Consider the following 21924-nt stretch of genomic DNA (forward strand, 5'->3'; position numbering starts at 1 on the left):
ACCCCTCTGCTTGTGTGGGCCTTCCTCCCGCCCCTAGGTGAGGCCTTCAGGTTCCAGAGGAAGTCCCGTGGCGCTCTGCTCTGCGCCCAAGGACTGGCGGCCGCAGCCCGGGCCCTGGAGTCCACGTTACAGTCTCAGTCCTTACCCACCCCCCGCTGGCCCAGGCACCCACCAACCCAGTGCATGTGAGGCATAGAGGGCTTGGGGACACACACACACACACACGCACACACACACACACACACACACACACACACACACACACACGCAATGGCCAAGCCAGCCGAGGTGCCTCAAGCCTGTGACTGTGATCCTAGTACTCGGGAGTGTCTGAGACTGGAGGATTGCAGGTTCAAGGACAGCTTCAGCAAGTAGCCACCAAATAGCGAGACCTTGTTACCAAATTAAAATAGGGCTGGGGGTGTGGCTCAGAGGTAGAATGCCACAGGCCTCAATCCTCAGTACCACCCAAAATAAAGAATAAATAAAGAAAAAGTCATTACAAGTCACGCATCGTTGTGCAAGCCTGTCCCACTCCTTCTAGGGCCAGACGATCGCAGGTCCCAGGCTAGCCTCAGCAACTTAGTGATTTAAAAAATAAAAAACGTGGTTTAAAAAATAAAATGGAGCTGGGCGTGGTGGCGCAGGCTTCGGGCGTGGTGGTGCACTCTTGTAATCCCCCGCGCTTGGGAGGCTGAGACAGGAGGACTGCATAGGTTCAAAGCCAGCCTCAGCTACTGAGTGAGGCTCTCAGCAATTTACTGAAACCCTGTTTCCAAATAAAATATAAAATAGGTCTGGGAGTATAGCTCGGAGGTAGAAAAGCCCCTGGGTTCCACCCTCAGTACCACAAAAACAAAACAAAACAGAAACAAAAGACAGTTAAAAAGAAACACTGTAGATTTCTAATTTTCCTCTTTCTTCCTTCCTTCCTTCCTTCCTTCCTTCCTTCCTTCCTTTCTTTCTTTCTTTCTTTCTTTCCTTCTTTCTTTTTTTTGTACCGGGATGGAACCCGGAGGCATTCTTCCTCCTGCAACTTACCCAGCCCTATTTTTTTTTTTAATTCTTTATTTTGAAACAGGGTTTCACTGAATTGTAAAGGGAGGGCCTCACTAAGTATCTGAGGCTGGCTTTGAACCTGCGCAGTCCTCCTGTCTCAGCCTCCTGAATGCTGGGATTAGAAGTGTGCGCCACCATGCCTGGCTTTATTTATATTTCCCACTCTGAAATATTTAGTCTGTACTCCTTCCCCACTTTCACTAAATTCTCTGTGTGCAGATTCTCCCATGCTGGCTCACGAGAAATAAATTGGAAAAAAAAGGAGACAGCCAGGCAGGCATGGTAGCACAAGTTTTTTTTTTTTTTTTTTGGTGGGTGTGGGGATAGAACCCAGGGGCATTTGACCTCCGAGCTACACCCCCTGCTCTATTTTTTCTTCTTTATTTTGAAACAGGGTCTAAGTTGCAAAGGGCCTCACTAAATAGCTGAGGCTGTCTGCGAACAAACAGCAATCCTCCAGTCTCAGCCTCCCGAATGCTGGAATTACAAGTATGTGCCACTACGCCGGCTTTATTCTTTACTTGAAATAGGGGTTCACTAAGTAGAGGAAGGCTTTACTAAGTAAGTAGCTGAGGCTGGCCACAAACTGCAATTCCCCGTCTCAGCCTCCCAAGTACTGGAATTACAAGTGTGTGCCACTACTCCCGGCTCCCAGTCCTGTTTTTTATTATATATTTTGAAACAGGGTCTCACTAAGTTGCAAAGGGCCTCATTAATTAGCTGAGGCTGGCCGCAAACCTGTGATCCTCCGGGCTCGGCCTCCCAAGTACTAGGATTACAACATGTGTCTGGCACCATGTCTGGCATATATACATACATATATATATACATATATATATATATATATATATATATATATATATATATATATATATATAATTTTTTCTTTTTCGGATTTGGGGATGGAACCCAGGGATGTTCGCCCTCGAGCTACACCCTCTGCCCTATTTTGTATTATTTATTTTGAAACCAGGTCTCAATGAGTCGCAGAGAGCCTCACTAAGTAGCTGAGGCTGTCCGCGAACCGCTATCCTCTGGTCTCAGCCTCCCGAATGCTGGGATTACAAGCCTGCGCCACCACGCCCAGCTTCAAGTATATTTATAAATGGGCAAAAGCCTGTGTGATGGCACACGCCTGTAATTTCGGTACTTGGGAGACTGAGACAGGAAAATTACAGGTTCAAGGATGGCCTCAGCAAGTAGTGAGACTTTAATCACCAAAGTGAGACCTGGCAGTTAAAAAATAAATTAAAAAAGAAGCTGGGCGTGGTGGTACATGTTTGTAATCCCAGTACTTGGGAGGCTGAGACAGGAGGATCACACAGATTCGAAGCCAGCCTCAGCTACTTAGTGTGGCTCTCAGCAATTTAGTGAGACCCTGTTTTCTTTCTTTTTTAGACCTATTTTATACTTAATTGAAAACTAAGACCTATTTTATATACTTAGTTTTTTATATACTTAGTTGGAAACTAAGACCTATTTTATACTTAGTTTAGACCTATTTTACACTTAGACCTATTTTATACTTAGTTGGAAACAGGGTCTCACTAAGTTGCTGAGAGCCTCACTAAGTACCTGAGGCTGGCTTCAAACCTGTGCGATCCTCCTGTCTCAGCCTCCCAAACACTAGGATTACGAGCGTGCGCCACCACGCCCGACTGAGAGGCCTTGTTTTCATATAAATACAAAACAGGTTGTGGGTGTAGCCTAGAGGTAGAAGGCCCCTGGGTTCCATCCCCAGTAGCACACACACAAAAAGCTGGGGTGTAGCTTGGAGGTAGAATGTTCCTGGTTTCAGTTCCTAGTACCACAAAAAGCAAATGTAAAAACCAAAAATATATAAGTAAACAAGAAACAATTGAATGTTTCCAATTCCTATTCAGAAAGGGCCCAATCTCAACTTGCAGGAATATCTAAACAAAGTGATCAGGGTGTGTCCCCCAGGAAGCCTGGGTCAGACTCAGCACCCTGCAGTGAGGGCGTGTCCCTGGAATGTGGCTGGGATTAGGTAAATTACCTGATTTTCAGTTGTATAAAGAAAGTCAAATTGAGGACTCTGTACGGAGGGAGAAAAGGAGGAGCTTCAGGTTGGGGGAGAAGACGCTGCTCGCCGGTGGAAGCCGCCTCAGAATCCCGCAGGCTCCGGTCTCCTCCAGCTCTGCTCCCTGGTGAGTTCTCTGGACTTGGATGGAGCCTCCTTCCCTTACAGTGAAGCGCGGCCTGCCAGTCTGTAGACTTTGGTCTCTCCAAAGCTCCATTCAGGCCACTAGACTGTATTGTATCAGCAGGACTTCACCTCTAGTTCCTATTTTGACTCTTACATTGTCTTTCTCATTTTTTTACCTTGATCTATTTTAATACATCTGTGCTACTAGTAACTACTAGTGATTAGTGATGACAAAAATTGAATTAACTCACAACCAAAATAAAAGTGAATTAAATTATATTTTAATAAAGCCGGGCGTGCTGGCGTACGCTTGTGATCCCGGCATTCTTGAGGCTGAGACTGGAGGATCGCGGTTTGCGGACAGCCTCAGCTACTTAGGCCCTCTGCAAGTTAGTGAGACCCTGTTTCAAAATAAAGAATAAAAAATAGGGCAGAGGGTGTGTGTAGCTCAGAGATCAAATGCCCCTGGGTTCCATCCCCAAGCCCTCAAAAAAAGGGAAAAAAATTATATAAGATTAAATAGAGCTGGGCGTGATGGCACACGCTTGTAATCTCAGCATTTGGGAGGCTGAGATGGGAAGATCGCGGTTTGAGGACAGCCTCAGCTACTTAGTGAGGTTCTTTGCAACTCAATGAGACCCTGTTTCAAAAATAAAAAATGAAAAATAGGGCTGGGGTGTAGCTCAAAGGTAGAATGCCCCTGGGTTCCATTCTCAGTACCGAAAAAAAAAAAAAAAAAGATTAAATAGGACCAGGTGTGGTGGAGGGTCCTGCAGGTTTGAAGCCAGCCTCAGCTACTGAGTGGTGAGGCTCTCAGCAGCTTAGTGAGACTCTGTTTCCAAATAAAGTATAAAAAAGTAGCTCTGAGAGTGTAGCCCGGAGGTAGAAGGCCCCTGGGTTCCACCCTCAGTACCACACACACAAAAAAATTAAATTAAATAGCTTAAACGCAAATCAGCAGCAGCACCAGCCACATTCCAGGTGCACGTTAGGCCAGAAAGAAATAAGAGCGTTTCAGCCAACACAGCTGAGACCAGGGCGCCTTGGTCTCCATCTTAATTTATTTCTTTGAACGCCGGGTGTGGTGGTACATGCTTGTAATCCCTGTACTTGGGAGGCTGAGTCAGGAGAATTACAAATTGGAGCACAGCTTCAACAAGCAGTGACTCCAGTCAACCTAGCGAGACCGTTTCCAAATAAATTAACTCAGGCTGGGGCATAGTTCAAAGATAGATGCCGCCTTTGGGCATCCCTAGGACCGCGCGCACACACACAGAAAATATACCTATTTGTTTGACTTTGTAAATCATGTATTTTCCACTGTTTTTAATATTATGAGCTTCATGAAATGACTGGGGAGTTCTACCTCTGAGCTACACATCCAGACTTATTTTTTCTATTTTATTTTGAAGCAGGGTGTTACTATGGTGACGGAAGTTTCAATATTTGCTGAGGCTGTCCTAGAACCTGCGATCTTCCTGTTTTAGCCTCCCAAGTACTGGGGTTACAGGCATGCACCACAATGCCTGGATTATGAAATAATATATACATATATATATATATATATATTTTTTTTTTTTTTTTTTAATTGCAGGTCTGCGGATGGAACCCAGGGGCATTCGACCTCTGAGATACACCCCTAGCCCTATTATTTTTTAGTCTTTATTTTGAAACAGGGTCTCACTGAGTTGCAGAGGGCCTCACTAAGTAGCTGAGGCTGTTGGCGAACCGCGATCCTCCAGTTCCAGCCTCCCAAATGCTGGGATTACAAGCGTGTGCCACCATGCCCAGCTCATGGAATAATACTTTTACAGATTGAGTTTCTGCCTGGCATGGTGGCGCACGCTTGTAATCCCAGTACTTGGGAGGCTGAGACAGAAGGATGGCAGTAAATAATAATAGGGCTGGGGTGTAGAATGCCCCTGCGTTCAGTCCCTAGTACTGAAAAAAAAATTATTTCTGATAGGTACCTGTATTTCTTTTGATCTTTCAAAATTAATATAAAAAGATAATTTTATTGTAAGTATTTAGATTTCATCTGCTTCCACGTTTACATGAGGTATTTCGTATTATCTTTTATGATAAAGTACTTTTAAAAATACTTAAATTTTTTTTTTTTTTTTTTTTTTTTTTTTTTGCGGGTCTGGGGATGGAACCCAGGGGCACTTGACCTCCGAGCTACACCCCCTGCCCTATTTTTTATTCTTTATTTTGAAACCGGGTCTCACTGAGTTGCAGAGGGCCTCACTAAGTAGCTGAGGCTGTCCGCGAACTGCGATCCTCTGGTCTCAGCCTCCCGAATTACAGGTGTGCGCCACAACGCCCGGCAAAAATTTTTTTAAATATTCCGGATTATTTAAAGGAAGAAGTACCCTAATTTTTCAGTAGCACATTGAGTATTTGTGGTTGCCATTATTTTTGTTTTTACTTTTTTGTATGTGTATGTTACTAGGGGTGTTTCTTTTTTTTTCTTTTTTTTTTTTTTTGTGGTGCTGGGGGTGGGACCCAGGGACTTTCTACCTCCGGGCTATCCTCCCAGACCTATTTTATACTTTATTTGGAAACAGGGTCTAAGTTGATGAGAGCCTCACTCAGTAGCTGAGGCTGGCTTTGAACTTGTAGGATCCTCCTGTCTCAGCCTCCCAAGCGCGGGGATTACAAGTATGTATCACCATGTTCCACTCTACTTCTGTTTTTTTTATTCTTTATTGTGAAATAGGATCTCACTAAGTTGAGGTGAACCTCGTTAAGTAGCTGAGGCTGTCCTTAAACCTGTCTCAGCCTCCCAAGTACTGGTATTACAAGCTTGGGCCGCCATGCCCAGCACTTTGGCTTTTTTTTTTTTTTCCCAGTACTGGGGATGGAACACAGGGGCATTCTACCTTGGAGCTACACCCCAGCCCTTTTTTTTTTTTTTTTTTTTTTTTTTTTTGGTGGCACTGGGGATGGAACCTAGGAGCCTTCTACCTCCAGGCTATACTCCCAGACCTATTTTGTATTTTATTTGGAAACAGGGTCTCACTAAGATTCTGAGAGCCTCACTAAGTAGCTGAGGCTGGCTTCAAACCTGCGCGATCCTCCTGTCTCAACCTCCCAAGGGCAGAGATTACAAGCGTGCGCCACCAAATCCGGCTATTTTTTATTCTTTATTTTGAAACAGGGTCTCACCGATTTGCAAAGGGCCTAAGTAGCTGAGGCTGTCCCAAACAGTGATTCTCCAGTCTCTGCCTCCCAAACGCCGGGATTAGAAGCATGCGCCACCACGCTGGCTTGGTTTTACTTTATATGAGGGAAAGTTGCATATTTTCTTTTCAAAACCTTTGTTGTCCTCTCTTCTGATGCACACCTGATGGCCAGCGGGGTCCACTGTGGACTGCAATATTAGCTCTTCTGTTTCAGGCTATGAGGCTCGTAAGTAGGAAATTCTGAAACAAATTTAAACTTAATTCTTTTTCTATTTGCTGCATTATTGCAAATAAATCAGATATTGAATCAGGCAAGGTGTGTGTGTGTGTTAGTTTCTACCCGGAGGTAGAAAGCCGGTGGGTTCCACCCCCAGTACCACATAAAAATAAATAAATAAAATAAAAGCTGTTTCCTTTTACCCTAGAGTTGGGTTTTGCTGTTGTATCTGTACACGGCTGCATAGTCAGGGTAGAGGAGGCAGTTAGGTGATGCTGCTGGTATTGGCGATAGCACACTGCCTTCTCGCTGTCTCTGGTGTTGAGAACATCAGCGTTCTAGAGGGCAGTTATGGATCAAAAGGAAAACAGGCCCATGGGTGGATTCTGAGATCGTTACTTTTGAATTCAACCGTTAGAGAACATAGTTTTGTGTGGGAACAAGAACTAAGCAACTGTGTACATGGAGCCTGGGAGCCTGGGACCCGCCAAGTCAGACAGGAGCATTGCGGTTCACCGACAGCTACTTAATGAGGCCCTCTGCCCCTGGGTTCCATCCTCAGACCCACAAAAAAAATTGTGATATATGGTAGTACTGGGTGCGGAACCCAGAGGCTTTCTACCTCCGGGCTATACTCCCAGCCCTATTTGGAAATAGGGTCTCACTAAGTTGCTGAGAGCCTCACTAAGTAGCTGAGGCTGGCTTCGAACCTGTGCGATCCTCCTGTCTCAGCCTCCCAAGCGCGGGGATTACAAGCGTGCACCACCACGCCCGGCTATGTGTTATATTTTTTAATATCAATAATAATCATACCCATGCCTATCTTTTTATTTTTTCTTATTAGTTTTTTTTTTTTTTTTTTTTTTTGCAGTACTAGGAATTGAACCCAGGGATGTTCTACCTCCAATCTGTTCCCCCCAACCCTGTTTTTTGTTTGTTTGTGTGTGTGTGTGGTACTGGGGATGGAACCAGGAGCATTCTACCTCCAGGCTACACCCTCAGCTCTACTGTTTATTTTGAAACAGGGTCTCACTGAGTTGCAAAGGGCCTCTCTAAGTAGCTGAGCCTGTCACTGTCTTGGAGTCTGCAATCCTCCTGTCAGCCTCCTCAAGCATCTACTGCTGTGCCCAGACTTTAGGTTGATGAGCGTTTTACTACTTGCTGAGGCTGTCCTCAAACTTGTGATCCTCCTGTCTCAGCATTCCAGGTATAAGAGATTACAAGCATGCACCACCTTGCCTGACTTTCCCTTACTGCTTTTACAAAAATTATACCTACGCCGAGTTTCTTTACCTTTCAGGAAATGCCAGGGAACTGAGCCAATTCCCAAACGTCACCCTTTCTTCATTGCTACAGCCCAGCTGAATACACCACCTACTGGGTATTGATAGAGACTAACATTTGTCTTTGCCTTAGACTATTTCCCATGACTTCTCTGCATGGTTACCGCGGAAGGTGATTTCATGCACCTGTCTCTTTCATGGCTGTATCTCAGAGGACATGACTAAGAGATAAGTCCCAGTTCCCCTTCCCAGTCTTAGGATGGAGGAGTCCCTGGTGAGGTTTGAGTCCTTCTGCGCCAGCCATTTCCGATAGGCCCCACCTCTGAGCCTTGCTGCCTTTGGGTCCATGCTTTAAACTACTGAGCTTCTGGTACGCATTGCAGGTCCCCTCAGTATTGCCAGCATTTGTTTCTTAGACCTCTCGGCTTACACATGCTGGTCTTTTCCCTTTGACTTTACACAGCCTCCCTATGCCCGGATCTGGGCCCGGGTCTCCACTTTATGAAGGTGCCAGGATTAGGACCCACCCTCTTGCCTTCATGTTGCTTTCTATCTTTCCATAAAGTGCAGTTTTTAAAGGGCTTTAAGCCAAGCACACCGCACACTCTTGCAAGGTGTGCAGTGTGCAGGTGTAACTCCACAGCACACGGAAGCATGGCCCAGCACACCCGAGGTATTGTGGGCAACACAGGCACAAAGCCCAGGTTGCAAAGCCTCAGTGTGATCAGACTAGAAATGCCTTAACAACCAACCCGAGTCCCTAGCAACAGGAGAACTAATGGTCATCTCCTGAGCCCAAACCCTGTGGCTTTATCTGCCAAGGAGTGCTGCCACTGCCCTGGTGCCAATCTCACCACTGAGAGCGAGTCACTGCTGAGGTGTTGGGCAATCCTCGCCCTGTTTGGGTTGAGCACTGGTTAAAATCAAGTCTGAAGGCTTGGAGTGAATTAGGCACTAACCCGTACCTAAAACCCCGACATGACCAGTGGGCTCTGCCCAGCCTCCTTCCCAGGTGGTCAGAATCTCTCTCCATCTCTCTGCCCTAAAATGCCATAAGATGCATGGGTTTTGTGTGGAATGCTAACAAATAGAGAACCTGCCATGATCATTATTCTCACAAATGTAAACATTATGTTCATCAATGTCCCACAGGAGCAGTAGTGCCCTGGCTCTGGGTTCTTGAGGATGGGTGGTTTGTGCAGCTTGGACTCTCTCTCCACGTGTCTTAAAGAGCCGCCAGGGAGAGGCCACCCTGTATCCTCAGTGTCACCTTAGTATTTTAAGGGCATTCTTAGTATTTTAAGGCCTCACTAAGTTATGGAGGGCTTCACTAAGTAGCTGAGGCTGTCCGCGAACCGCAGTCCTCCTGTCTCAGCCTCCCAAGTATTGGGATTACACGCGTGCGCCACCACGCCCGGCAAGACAGCACAATTTATAAAGGTTTTTTGTCTCCTATGTGTGTACCTATAATTGACAGCAGGATTATTCTAGCTATAATTGGACCATAAAGGTTAGTGATCATTAGGCTAGCAAAGACTAATATAAAAGTGATTTCAAACCCCAGTACCACCACACAAAAAAGTGATTTCAATTATTTTAGCTGCCACTTTAGGTACATGTCAAATGGAGAAATTAGATTTCTTTCTAATTTCCTGTCATTCTAAATAAACATCAGTTCTAAGCATTCCCGGCCTAAGTTATTGCCATAATACATGACAGCGACGTTATGGCCAAACCTAATTTGATGGACATTCAAGTGCATCAGGGTAACAGACGCACCTGTCACGGCAGGAGGCGCGATGGATGGATGTTGGAGAACCGCTGCTAGCAAAGCAAGTGGAAGCGTGGAGTCCGAGACAGTTTACAATGTTCACCCATACATGGGAACCAAAGCTACATATGGGGCAAGTCAGGAACTTATTTATTTTTTAATCAAATTGATCTGGACTCTTTTTTTTTTTTTTTTTGGCGGGTCTGGGGATGGAACCCAGGGGCATTCGACCTCCGAGGTACTCCACCAGCCCTATTTTCTATTCATTTTGAAGCAGGGTCTCACTGAGTTGCAGAGGGCCTTTGAAGTTTAAACCTAGGGCTATCTATAAAGGAGAACCTTTTGCTGCTGTCTGTTAGAGAGTACTGCTTTTTCTCTGCTTGGAGACTGGTTTACAAAGACAGTAAATATGTGTGACTTCATGACAGGTGACTCAGAATTGTTCACAAGACTGAAGTCTTACTTTTTTTTTTTTTTTCATCCACAGATTCTCTTGCTGAGTGCTTGGACTGTCTGTGAGTGGAAACCAGAGGAAGAGAGTAGGAAACTCGATTCATGGCAATGCACGCGCTGGTGAGCAGAGATTGCCTTTCTCTACTGAAATTGCACTCTTATTGACGGCAGGTGCCCAGCATTTTTTTTTTCTATCCTTTTTTTTTTTGTTTTATGAGCATTGAGTTCAGGGACATTTTCCCTCTGAACTACACCCATGGTTCTTTCTCCCCCCCCCCCAAACAGAATCTCATAGCCAGGTGTGGTGGGCACGCTTGTAATCCCAGCATTCGGGAGGCTGAGACAGGAGGATCATGGTTCACAGACCAGCCTCGGCTATTTAGTGAGGTCCTCCACAACTTAGTGAGACTATTTCAAAATAAATAATAAAAAATAGGGCTGTACTTCCAAGGTAGAATTCCCCTCAGTTCAATCTCCAGTACTTCCTCCTCCCCCAAAAAAAGGCAGCCGCTGGGACTAGGGAACAAACCCAGGGGCATTTTACCTCCAAGCTACATTCCCATCCCTATATTTTTTATTCTTTTTTTTTTTTTTTCTTCAGTACTGGGGATTGAACTCAGAAGCATTCTATTTATGAGCTACACACCCAGCCCTATTTTTCATTTTTTATTTTGAAACAGGGTCTCACTAATTTACAGAGGTCCTCACTAAGTAGCTGAGGCTGGCCGCGAACTGCAATGCTTCTGTCTTGACCTCCCAAATGCTGGGATTTAGAAAATGTAGAATGAAATGAATAGGAAAAAACCTAAAAGTCAGTTGGCACGCTTGTAATCCCCGCGCTTGGGAGGCTGAGACAGGAGGATTGCGCAGGTTTGAAGCCAGCCTCAGTTGGCTTAAGAGATGCTGTTTCCAAATAAAAATATAAAATAGGTCTGGGAGTGTAGCCCAGAGGTAGAAGGGTTCCATCCCCAGTACCACCAAAACAAAAACAAAAACAGAAAACAAAAAAAAAAACCTAAAAGTCTTTCTGCTTATGGTGGCACCATCAAGACTTAAGATCTCTTTAGGTGTTTGGTGGGTCCTGTTACATTTTTTTTTTCAATACTGGGGATGGAACACAGGGGCATTCTACCTCCGAGCTATACCCCAGCCCCTATTTTTTTTAATTCTTCCTTCCTTTCCTTTCCCTTTCTTTCTTTCTTTCTTTCTTTCTTTCTTTCTTTCTTTCTTTCTTTCTTCCTTTTGTGGTACTAGGGGTGGAACCCAGGGGCTTTTCTACCTCCAGGCTATACTCCCAGACCTATTTTATCCTTTATTTGGAAACAGGGTCTCACTAAGTTGCTGAGAGCCTCACTCAATAGCCAAGCCTGGCTTCAAACCTGCACAATCCTCCTATCTCAGCCTCCCAAGCACTGGGATTACAAGTGGCCGCTTGGCTTTATTCTTTATTTTGAAACAAGGACCTCACAAAGTAGCTGAGGCTGGCCGCAAACCCAGATCCTCCTGTCTCAGCCTCCCAAAGGCTGGGGTTATATGCGTGTGCCACCACGCCCGGCTTGCAGTATCCTTTTATTATGCATTCTTTGAGTCAGAGTGTCTGTCTGAGTGTTTCTAAAGCTGAATGCATGCAGGCCACCCAGAGCGCATGGGTGCTCCCTAAACAGCTCGACCCTTCTATGTACCCAGTTTTACTCTGTCCCAGTGGTTTTATGGCAACCATGCTACTGTGAAAAATGTCATTGTTTCTTGGTCTAAACTGAGATATTCATGACACTTAGGAATCAGTGACCATTGAGGATATCATGATTAAATTCACTGAGGAAGAGTGGGCCCTTCTGGACATCTCACAGAAGAAGCTGTACAGAGCGGTGATGCGGGAAAACATCAGCCACTTGACGTCCGTTGGTGAGTCCCTCAGAATACTCACTTCGTTGTTCCTTCAATCAAGACGTATCTTGAATACCCCCCATCACACTGCAGTCTCTATACTAATGCTGCCATAGACTTAATAATTACCTGAAAGGAAGTCGTTTTTTTTTTTTTTTTTTTTTTTTTTTTTTTTTTTTTTTTTCCAGTACTAGGAATGAAACCCAGGGGCATTCTACCTCCAAGCTACGACCCAGCGCTATTTTTTATTCTTTATTTTGAAACAAGGTCCCTCTGAGTTGCAAAGGGCTGCCACACACTGGATCCTCCTATCTCAGCCTCCCGAATGCTGGGATTACAAGTGTGCGCCACTATGCCCAGCTAGGATTTTTTTTTTTTTTTTTTTTTTTTTGGTTCTGGTGATGGAACCCAGGAGCAATCTGCCTCTGAGCTACACCCCAGCCCTATTTTTTTTTTTTTTTTTTTTTGCAGTCCTGGGGATGGAACAACCCAGGAGCATTGTACCTCTGGCCTACACCTCCAGCCCTATTTTTTATTCTTTATTTTGAAACAGGGTCTAACTAAGTAGGTTGAGGCTGTCTGCGAACCGCGATCCTTCAGTCTCAGCCTCCTGAATGCTGGGATTGCAAAGAGTGCACCACCACGCCCGGCTAGGAATGCATTTTTATTTTTTAGTTTTTGGTTATAATTCCCCAGACCTATTTTATTTTTTTATTTGGAAACAGGGTATGATCTCACTAAGTTACTGAGGTCCTTGAACCAGGGAGTCTCCTGTCTCATCCTCCCAAGTACTAGAATTGCAGGCCTGTGCCACCATGCCTGGCTTTTTTCTTTTTCTAATATGATGTGCAGTATGTAGGAGACTGAGATAGAAGAATAGCAGGTTCAAAGCCAGCTTCAGCTGTTTATGGAAGCTCTCAGCGACCTAGTGAGACTCTTTTCCCAAATTTTAAGAAAAATGGGCTTGGAGTATAGCTTGAGGGTAGAATGCCTTTGGGTTCCTTTCTCAGTACCAAAAATAAATAAATAAATAAATAAATAAATAAATAAATAAATAAATAATAAAAACATGGCTGTGCTGGGGTGCTTAGAGTGTCACTGAGTTGCAAAAGTTGATCTCAAACCTGTTATCCTCCTGTCTCAGCCTCCACGTACTAGGAATACAGGTGTGTGCCACCACACCTGGCTCCTGGATTCTATTTGAAAGTAATATTCAGTGCACTATATAGAAATTTATTTCTTCCCTATTGAAAAGCCAGGCATAGCCGGGTGTGGTGGCCCACAATTGTAACCCCAGTACTTGGGAGGCTGAAACAGGAGGATTGCAGGTTCATGCTCGGCCTCAGCTACTTAGTGAAGACCTCTGGAATGTAGTGAGACATTGTTTAAAAAAAAATCTAGTGATGGAATCTCTATTTTTTTTTTTTTTAATGTGAGGCCCTGGGGATTGAACCCAGAGACATTCCACCTCTGAGTTTTACCCCTGAGTTTTTTGTTGTTGTTGTTTTTATTTTTTGCAGGTCTAGGGATGGAACCTAGGGGCATTCGGCCTCCAAGCTACACCCCCCTACCCTATTTTTTATTCTTTGTTTTGAAACAATGCTCATTGAATTGTAAAGAGCCTCACTAAGTAGCTGAGGCTGTCTGCGACCGCAATCCTTCTGTCTCAGACTCCCAAATGCTGGGATTACAAGCATGCGCCACCATGGCCGGCCCCCTGAGTTTTTATTTGATACAGGGTCTTAGTAGGTTGAGAATTTTACTTCTTGCTGAGGCTGTCCTCCAGTACTGGGATTATATAGTATACCACAACCAGCTGAACTTCAATACTTCTTTTTTTTTTTTTTTTTTTGGTTACACTCCCAGACCTATTTTTATACTTTTTTATTTGGAAACGGTCTCTTAAGCCAGTACACGCGGCTGGCTTCTAACCTGCACGATCCTCCTGTCTCTGCCTCCCAAGCGCTGGGATTACAAGCGTGCGCTACCATGCCTAGCCAAACTTCAATACTTTTACTTTTAAAAAATGTTTTCGCGTTTTTTACTTTTTTACTTTTTTACTTTTTTTTTACTTTTAAAAAATTAAAAAAAAAATTTTTTTTTTAAATTTTTTTACTTTTTTACTTTTACCCGGTTTCATTTTTTACTTTTAAAAAATGTGACGCGTGCTTGTAATTCCAGCATTTGGGAGGCTGAGACAGGAGGATTGTGATTCGAGGACAGCCTTAGCTACTAGTCAATGAGGTCCTTTGCAACTCAGAGAAACCCTGTTTCCAATAAAGAATGCCCCATGTTCTATCCCCAATACCGCAAGAAAAAAAAGTTTTCTGAGATGACTTTCAAAGTTCTCCTTAGAGCCGGGCGTGGTGGCGCACGCTTGTAATCCCAGCATTAGGGAGGCTGAGACCTGGAAGATCACAGTTCGCGGACAGCCTCAGCTACTTAGTGAGGCCCTCTGCAACTCAGTGAGACCCGGTTTCAAAATAAAGAATAAAAAATAGGGCAGGGGGTGTAGCTCGGAGGTCAAATGCCCCTGGGTTCCATCCCCAGACCCGCAAAAAAAAAAAAAAAAAAAAAAAAAAAAGTTCTCCTTAGTTTTTCCTAGTGTACTTTTATGAGCCTGATGATAATGTTCGTTTATAAGCACAAAACTCAAAACCTACTTCTCTTATTATGCTAAACAGGGTACCAATTTTGCAAATCAGATAAGATTTTTCAACTAAATTGCCTCAATGACAGACAAACTGAGATTCCCGAGTCCAGAGAGAGATCATATAAATGTCATCTGTGTGAGAAAGCCTTTATTCAGATCGCTGATCTTAAAGAACACAAGGGGACTCACGGTGCAGCGAATCCACATGAGTGTCATTTCTGTGGGAAAATCTTCACTTATTCTTCTAAGCATATACAACATGAGCGAATTCACACCAGAGAGAAACCACATAAATGCCAGCTTTGCGGGAAGGCCTTCAGCCAGTTGTACAAACTTACTCAGCATGAGAGAACACATACTGGAGAACAGCCACATGAATGTCATCTGTGCGGCAAAGCTTTTAGCCACCTCTCTTCCCTTAGAAGACACAAGATGATTCACACTGGAGAAAAGCCATACAAATGTCATCTGTGTGAGAAAACTTTTACCAATACCTTCCACCTTATAATTCACAATCGAACTCATACTGGAGAAAAACCATACGAATGTCAAGTGTGTGGGAAAAGCTTCATCCAGCTGTCTAACCTGAAACAACACCAAATTACCCACACTGGAGAGAGGCCGTACAAGTGTCATCTGTGTATGAAGTCATTTATTTATAACTCTGACCTTAGAAGGCACAACCGAACTCACACGGGAGAGAAACCATATGAATGTCGTGTGTGTGGGAAAGCCTTCAATTCATCTTCTAACCTTAGACAACACGAGAGAACACACACTAAAGAGAAACCACATGAATGCCACATGTGTGGGAAAGCTTTCAGCCAGCTCTCAACCCTCAGACAACACAAAATGACTCACACTGGAGAAAGACCTTACAAATGTCACCTATGTCAGAAAACTTTTATTTATACCTCGGACCTTAGAAAGCACATTCGAACTCACACTGGGGAGAAGCCATATACATGCCACCGGTGTGGGAAAGCTTTCAGTCGCTCTGATTGCCTTAGGCAGCATCAGAAAATCCACACTGGAGATAAACAATAAAAGAACCACATAGGTGGGAAATCATTCTGCCATTGTTCTGTACTTTGAGGGCCTGAGGGAACACACACTGGAGGGAAGATGGAAGCCTGTGGAGTGTATTCTGACATCCCGCGACATGAGATCAGAAAGTAGTGAGTGGGAAGGAGTCCTGTACCGTACTTGGAACACTGGAACCTGAGGACACACTTGGTAAAGGAACAGCCTCTGGAGTCTGTGGGGAAGGCTCCAAAGTCATTCTTACTTCTGTGGATATACACAAACGCATGGGGGAGAGCCACGGTTATGTGTGATTTGTGGAGTTCACTGAAGCTATGATATAACTCGCCTTGTGAGATAATAAATTTAGAAGTCGTGAACCACAGCTCTAAGCTTTCTTCACACTAGAGAATTTGATAAGAACCATTATGTAGAGCCCAGGTTACAGGGAGGATCCAGAACCCTCTGTTTTCCTACTTTCTAACTTCCTGAGTCTTATTCCAATTGCTCCTCCTGGAAAAACTAAGGACTGCTTCAGAAAGAGTCACCAAAAGCCGGGCGTGGTGGCGCACGCTTGTATGTAATCCCAGCATTCGGAGACTGAGACTGGAGGAACACGGTTCGCGGACAGCCTCAGCTACTTAGTGAGGCCCTCTGCAACTCAGTGAGACCCGGTTTCAAAATAAAGAATAAAAAATAGGGCAGGGAGTGTAGCTCGGAGGTAGAATGCTCCTGGGTTTCATCCCCAGACTCCAAAAAAAAAAAAGGAGTCACCAAAAACACGTGTAATTCCTGAGAATTAATTAAGAGTTAAATGTTCGTTTAGGTCTGCTTATATTCTGTTGTTGTTACAGTATAAAGATGAATGGTCAAACTCATGCTAAAATGTTAGAATTATATTTTATTTACTTTTATCAATATTATGATGAATAGAAAAACACCATGATCGATTAATCAGAGAGACACAATAAAGGGATAGTAGATTTATAGTGTGTTGGTTTTAATTACAATTTGTTCCAAAGCTCTTTGAATATGCTTTTTTTTTTTTTTTTTTTTTTTTTTGCGGGTCTGGGGATGGAACCCAGTGGCATTTGACCTTCGAGCTACACCCTGTGCCCAATTTTTTATTCTTTATTTTGAAACAGGGTCTCACTGTGTTGCGGAGGGCCTCACTAAGTAGCTGAGGCTGTCCTTGAGCCTTGATCCTCCAGTCTCAGCCTCCCAAATGCTGGGATTACAAGCATGCGCCACCACGCCCGGTTTCCATCACTATTTTTATTATTACCAATGTTAGGCCATTTGTGCTGTTTATTTTGCAGTGCTGGTCACCATTTCTCTGTACACAGGAGACCTGAGGTGGTCATGGACCCTCACGTGCACAGGTGCTCCCCTGCCCTTGCTGACTGGTCTAGGGATTCCTGTGTTGCTGGAGCCTCTAGAGAAATCTAGCAGTACCCCTGAGGGCCGGGTGCTGCCTTGGTGTGCAAGCCTCGGCAGGGCCACAGGGACATTTTTATAAACTTGATGCTCAAGATCCACTCCTGAACGCATGGGTGGTCAGGCCTCTCACAATATTCTGGGTACCTGCAGGTGCCCCCAAGAAGGTGGGCTCTGTGCTGCAAGGCATGGGAAGAGCAACCCTCCACCTGAGGAAGTGCAGAACACTCTGAGGGCCCAGGGGTCCACCACTTCCTCCTCCCGGCCAGCGTGGCCCCTGCTACACCTGGCTAAGTGGACGGCGCTGCCCCCATCCATCCTGAGACCTGCAGATACAAGAGGTCCTGGCCCGGGCTCTGGGAGGGGCAGCCAGCAGTTAGAGCTCAAGGCCGTGGCACTTCAGAAAAGGATGGCCAGCGTCTTGGTGTGCAGGTGTGAGCTGTGCTCCCGCCTTCCTTGCGGAGAGCCCAGCCTGGTATCCAGGGACCAGTATTTCTGAAACCTGTTGGGTGCTGAATGGCGGACAGGCCCAGGACAAAACTTCTCCCTCCTCCTAGTAGAAAGCCTTGGGGCTTGTACAAGTGTTCTAGGTTGACCCTGGCATTCTCCGTTCGTGGTTTTTTTTTTTTTTTTTTCCCCCTTTTCAGTACTGGGGATGAAACCCAGGGGCATTCTACCTCGGAGCTGCAACCCCAGCCCTATATTTTATTCTTTATTTTGAAACTGGGTCTCATTGAGTTGCAAAGGGGCTCACTAAGCAGCTGAGGCTGTCCGTGAAAGGTGATCCTCCTGTCAAAGCCTCCCAAATTTAAGGCACCATTTTGTAATCTGGTAGGGATTTAGATTCCTTTGCAAAATTAGCATCTCTTAAGAGATTGCAAGTGCTGACCCTCCCCCTATCTTCCTCTATAGCTCACCATAGGAGTTCAGCGCAGGAGGGGCCTGGTGTCAAGGATATTAGACCCAGCTGGTTCTTTGTCAGGTGTGTTCTCTCATATATCTAGGGCCTTTTTTTTTGCAAAAAATTAAAATTACTTGCCAAGCAATTTTCAAACACATGTCTTAATGCCACGAAAAGTTGTTTCTAACATCCGAGAGCAATGACTACTCGGGGCACTTCTCTAGTCTGTCATTTTCAGAAGCCTCTAGTTGTTCCTGAATATTCTCTTGAAAGAACTATGTAATGGATGCTTTTAACACTCTCCTCTCTTATTGGAGTAACTGTATTCCCCCCCCCCCCCCCGTAACTGGGGATTAAACCCAGGGGTATTCTACCTCCAAGCTATACCGCCAGCCCTATTTTTATTCCTTATTTTTAAACGGGTCTCACTAAATTGCAGAGGGCCTCGCTAAGCTGAGGCTGGTCAAAAACCTGGTCCTCTCTCAGCCTCCCAAGTACTGGGATTGCAAGTGTGTGCCATCACACCTGGCTAAATCTATTTGCTTTTACTCTCAAGATGTTCTTGGGGTTTAGATCCGTGTATGCTACTAGGTAAGAGAAATGAAGGCAAATCTATAATGTCATACCAATATATTGAAGTCCCTGGTATTGAGAATGTTGAGAATGAGTGATCCTACTTAACAACATCACTTTAGACAGTACTGAATCAAAAGGAAGAAGTGGACAGATGAGTGAACCTGACAGTAGCCATTTCTGTGGATATAATTATTGGCGGTGATAGTTTTGTTTGTGGAACAATGGTGTTTAACAGCACACCCAGGAACTAAGCAACTGTGCTAGCTATGTCGGAGAGGACTGGGAAATGCCAAGCCATACTCTAGTGCCCTTAAAAGACTAAGTTGAGCCGGGCGTGGTGGCACACGCTTGTAATCCCAGCGTTTGGGAGGCTGAGACAGGAGGATCGAGGTTCGCTGACAGCCTCAGCTACTTAGTGAGGTCCTTTGTAACTCAGTGAGACCCTGTTTCAAATAAAGAATTAAAAATAGGGCGGGGGGGTGTGTAGCTAGTAGGTAGAATGCCCCCTGGGTCTCAACTCCGGTAACACACACACACACACACACACACACACACACACGAAGAGATAACACAATTCATGTCTCTGTTGCCCTTTGTGCTTTGTTTTTTAGACCCAGGAGCCAGGTTTTCATCACTCCGATCAGCAAACTGATGAGTATGTTAATTTTTTACAAACTTAGAAAGACAGGACAAGGGTGGAGAAGGAGAAATCGTCAGCTTTGAAACTGGCCATCTGTTAGCTCCCAGGGTCCGAAGCAGGCCCCGTTACAATCACACCCGGCAAGGTGCGAAGCGGCATGTGCGGCTGTTCAGGCCAGCGCGGACGTGCCCAGGCTGTAAAGGTTTTTGCCCGGTGATGCTCACATCATTAAGTGCGTCGTGTCTGCAGCTGCGGGAGGCGAGCCCACGTTTGGGGCTGGGCGGGACGGGTGGAGTCAGATGCTACCGTCGGCCTGTGCTTCCCTGGGCCCTCAACCACCCACCGACCCTCTTGTGCAGGCAGCTCCTGCTGGGGAAGACGCCCTTTCTGCCAAAGCGCCACCCGCCACGGAGCTTTGTCACCACCGACGAGGGGGCTGGACGCTGGCTCGGCTGATGGGAGAGCCGCCGCTAGCTGGCCGGCTATTTCTCTTTCGCTGGGGCCGAGGTCTCCCGAGGCGCTTCCTCCAAGTACCGAGACCCAGGAGCCCATCAGCCAGCCGAGAACACACACTGCGGCCAGTTTCAAGTCCCGGAACTAAAGTAATGCGCGCCCAGCGTTCAGACCCGGAACCACAGCCGATTGCACACTACCCGGAAGCACAATATTGCGGTCCCTGCCCAGACCCGGAAGCACAACATTGCGGTCCTTGCCCAAACCCGGAAGCACAAGCTTGGGCGCCGCTGCAGCAGCAGGACCTAGACAGCTCTGGGAGAACCCGACTGCCAGCTTGCCTTTCAGGTTATATTACTATATCGTTCCTCTCTCTCTCTCTCTCTCTCTCTGACCTAAAATTTAAGTTCGTGTAAAGTTTGCATGGAGTGTTAACAAATAAAGAACCTGTCTTGGTCACGATTGCATTAATGTCAAAATGACAGTTCATGTTTTGGTTTGTTTTCACACTCCACGTTGGCTCACATTTGAGTAATCAGAAAGAAGCAAAGCAAGGACTGATGAATGAATGGACGGGTGGATGTACAGATGGAGGGATGAATAAATAAATATCCCGGCATGGCGGCGCACGCCTGTAATCCTGGTACTTGGGAGGCTGAGACAGCAGGATCGCAGGTTCAAGGAAAGCCTCAGTAAGTAGTGAGACTCTTATCAACCTAGCAAGACCTTGTTTCAAATAAAAAATGAAGAAATAAGCCTGGGGGTGTAGCTCGGATGTAGATGCCCCTGGGTTCAATCCCCAGACCTTTATGTAATTAACTTATTTATTTATTGCCGTACTGGGGATAGAACCCAGGGACATTCTACATCAGAGCTACACCCCAACTCTATTTTTTATTCTTTATTTTGAAACACGGTCTCAATGAATTGCAAAGGGTTTCACTAAGTAGCTGAGGCTGTCTGGAATAGCATCCTCCTGTGTCTCAGCCTCCCAAATGCTGGGATTACAAGTGTGCGCCGCCATGCCCGGCCCCAGCACCTTTAAAATAAATACATAAATATACAAATAAAATCATAGAAAGGAATAGGGGGAAAGTATGGACACGAACCGGGCCTAGTGACGCACGCTTTTTTTTTTTTTATTATTTTTCTTTTGGTGGTGGTACTGGGGTTCCTGGAAGCCCTTTTACCTCCAGGCTACACTCCCAGACCTATTTTATACTTTTTTTATTTTTGGAAACAGAGTCTCTTAAACCAGCGCAGCTGGCTTCGAACCTGCGTGATCCTCCTGTCTCCGCCTCCCAAGCGCTTGAAGATTACAAGCGTGCACCACCACGCTCGGCGTGATGCACGCTTATAATCCCAGCATTTGGGAGGCTGAGACAGGAGGACCGCGGTTCACGGTCAGCCCCAGCTACTTAGGCCCTCCGCAACTCAGTGAGACTCTGTTTCAAAATAAAGAATAAAAAAATAGGGCTGGGGGTCCACCTCCAAGGTAGAATGCCCCTGGGTTTCATCCCCTGTACTGCAAAAAGGAAAAGAAAAAAAGAAAAAGAAAGGGAGGGAGGGAGAAAGTGTGGCCACTAACAATATTCCCATCAGAAAGTACAAAGGAAAGGTCTGCTTGGACAGGTCCCTTCGCTACTTTGACCAAAGTGGCTGGGATGTGTGTGTGCTCTCTTCCATGCTGGCTAATTGGGGGATTTGAGCTATTTTTCTGCTCAGGTGGTAATTTTCAGGACAGCAGAGCCTGCTCTTCTGAAACTCACTAGGGGAATTTATTTTAGGTGTGCCATCAGGCCCAGCTTCTGAATACTCTCTTGAAAGTGTCACAGGACTGCAAGTTTCCCTTGGTTCTTGTCTCCCAAAAGAAAGATTTCATTCAGGGCACACAGGGTGAGCATGAATGGTTCTATTAGGTGGGTTTTCCACGAAGGTCACAGGGCTGGCTGGTCCCAGAGCAAAAAGAGAAGGGATGAGGCTGCCACACTGTGAGGTTTTTGTACTGTCCAGAAATACTTCTACTTCCACCGGCATGCATAGTAATTTGGGCTGCTTCTGTTTGGGTTTTGCACCACTGTGTCGGAATTTTCCTCTGGTGTATAAAGCCACAGTGTAATGGCTCCAAGTCTGATCCCAGCCAGGTGGTGCAATCCCATGCCTCTTCTCAGAAAGGCTCCTCTGGGTCCCATTTCTTTCCCCACTGTTTGAGGTAATAG

The sequence above is a fragment of the Muscardinus avellanarius genome (genome assembly GCF_963383645.1).
Source record: "Muscardinus avellanarius genome assembly, chromosome: 14".
NCBI lineage: Eukaryota > Metazoa > Chordata > Mammalia > Rodentia > Gliridae > Muscardinus > Muscardinus avellanarius.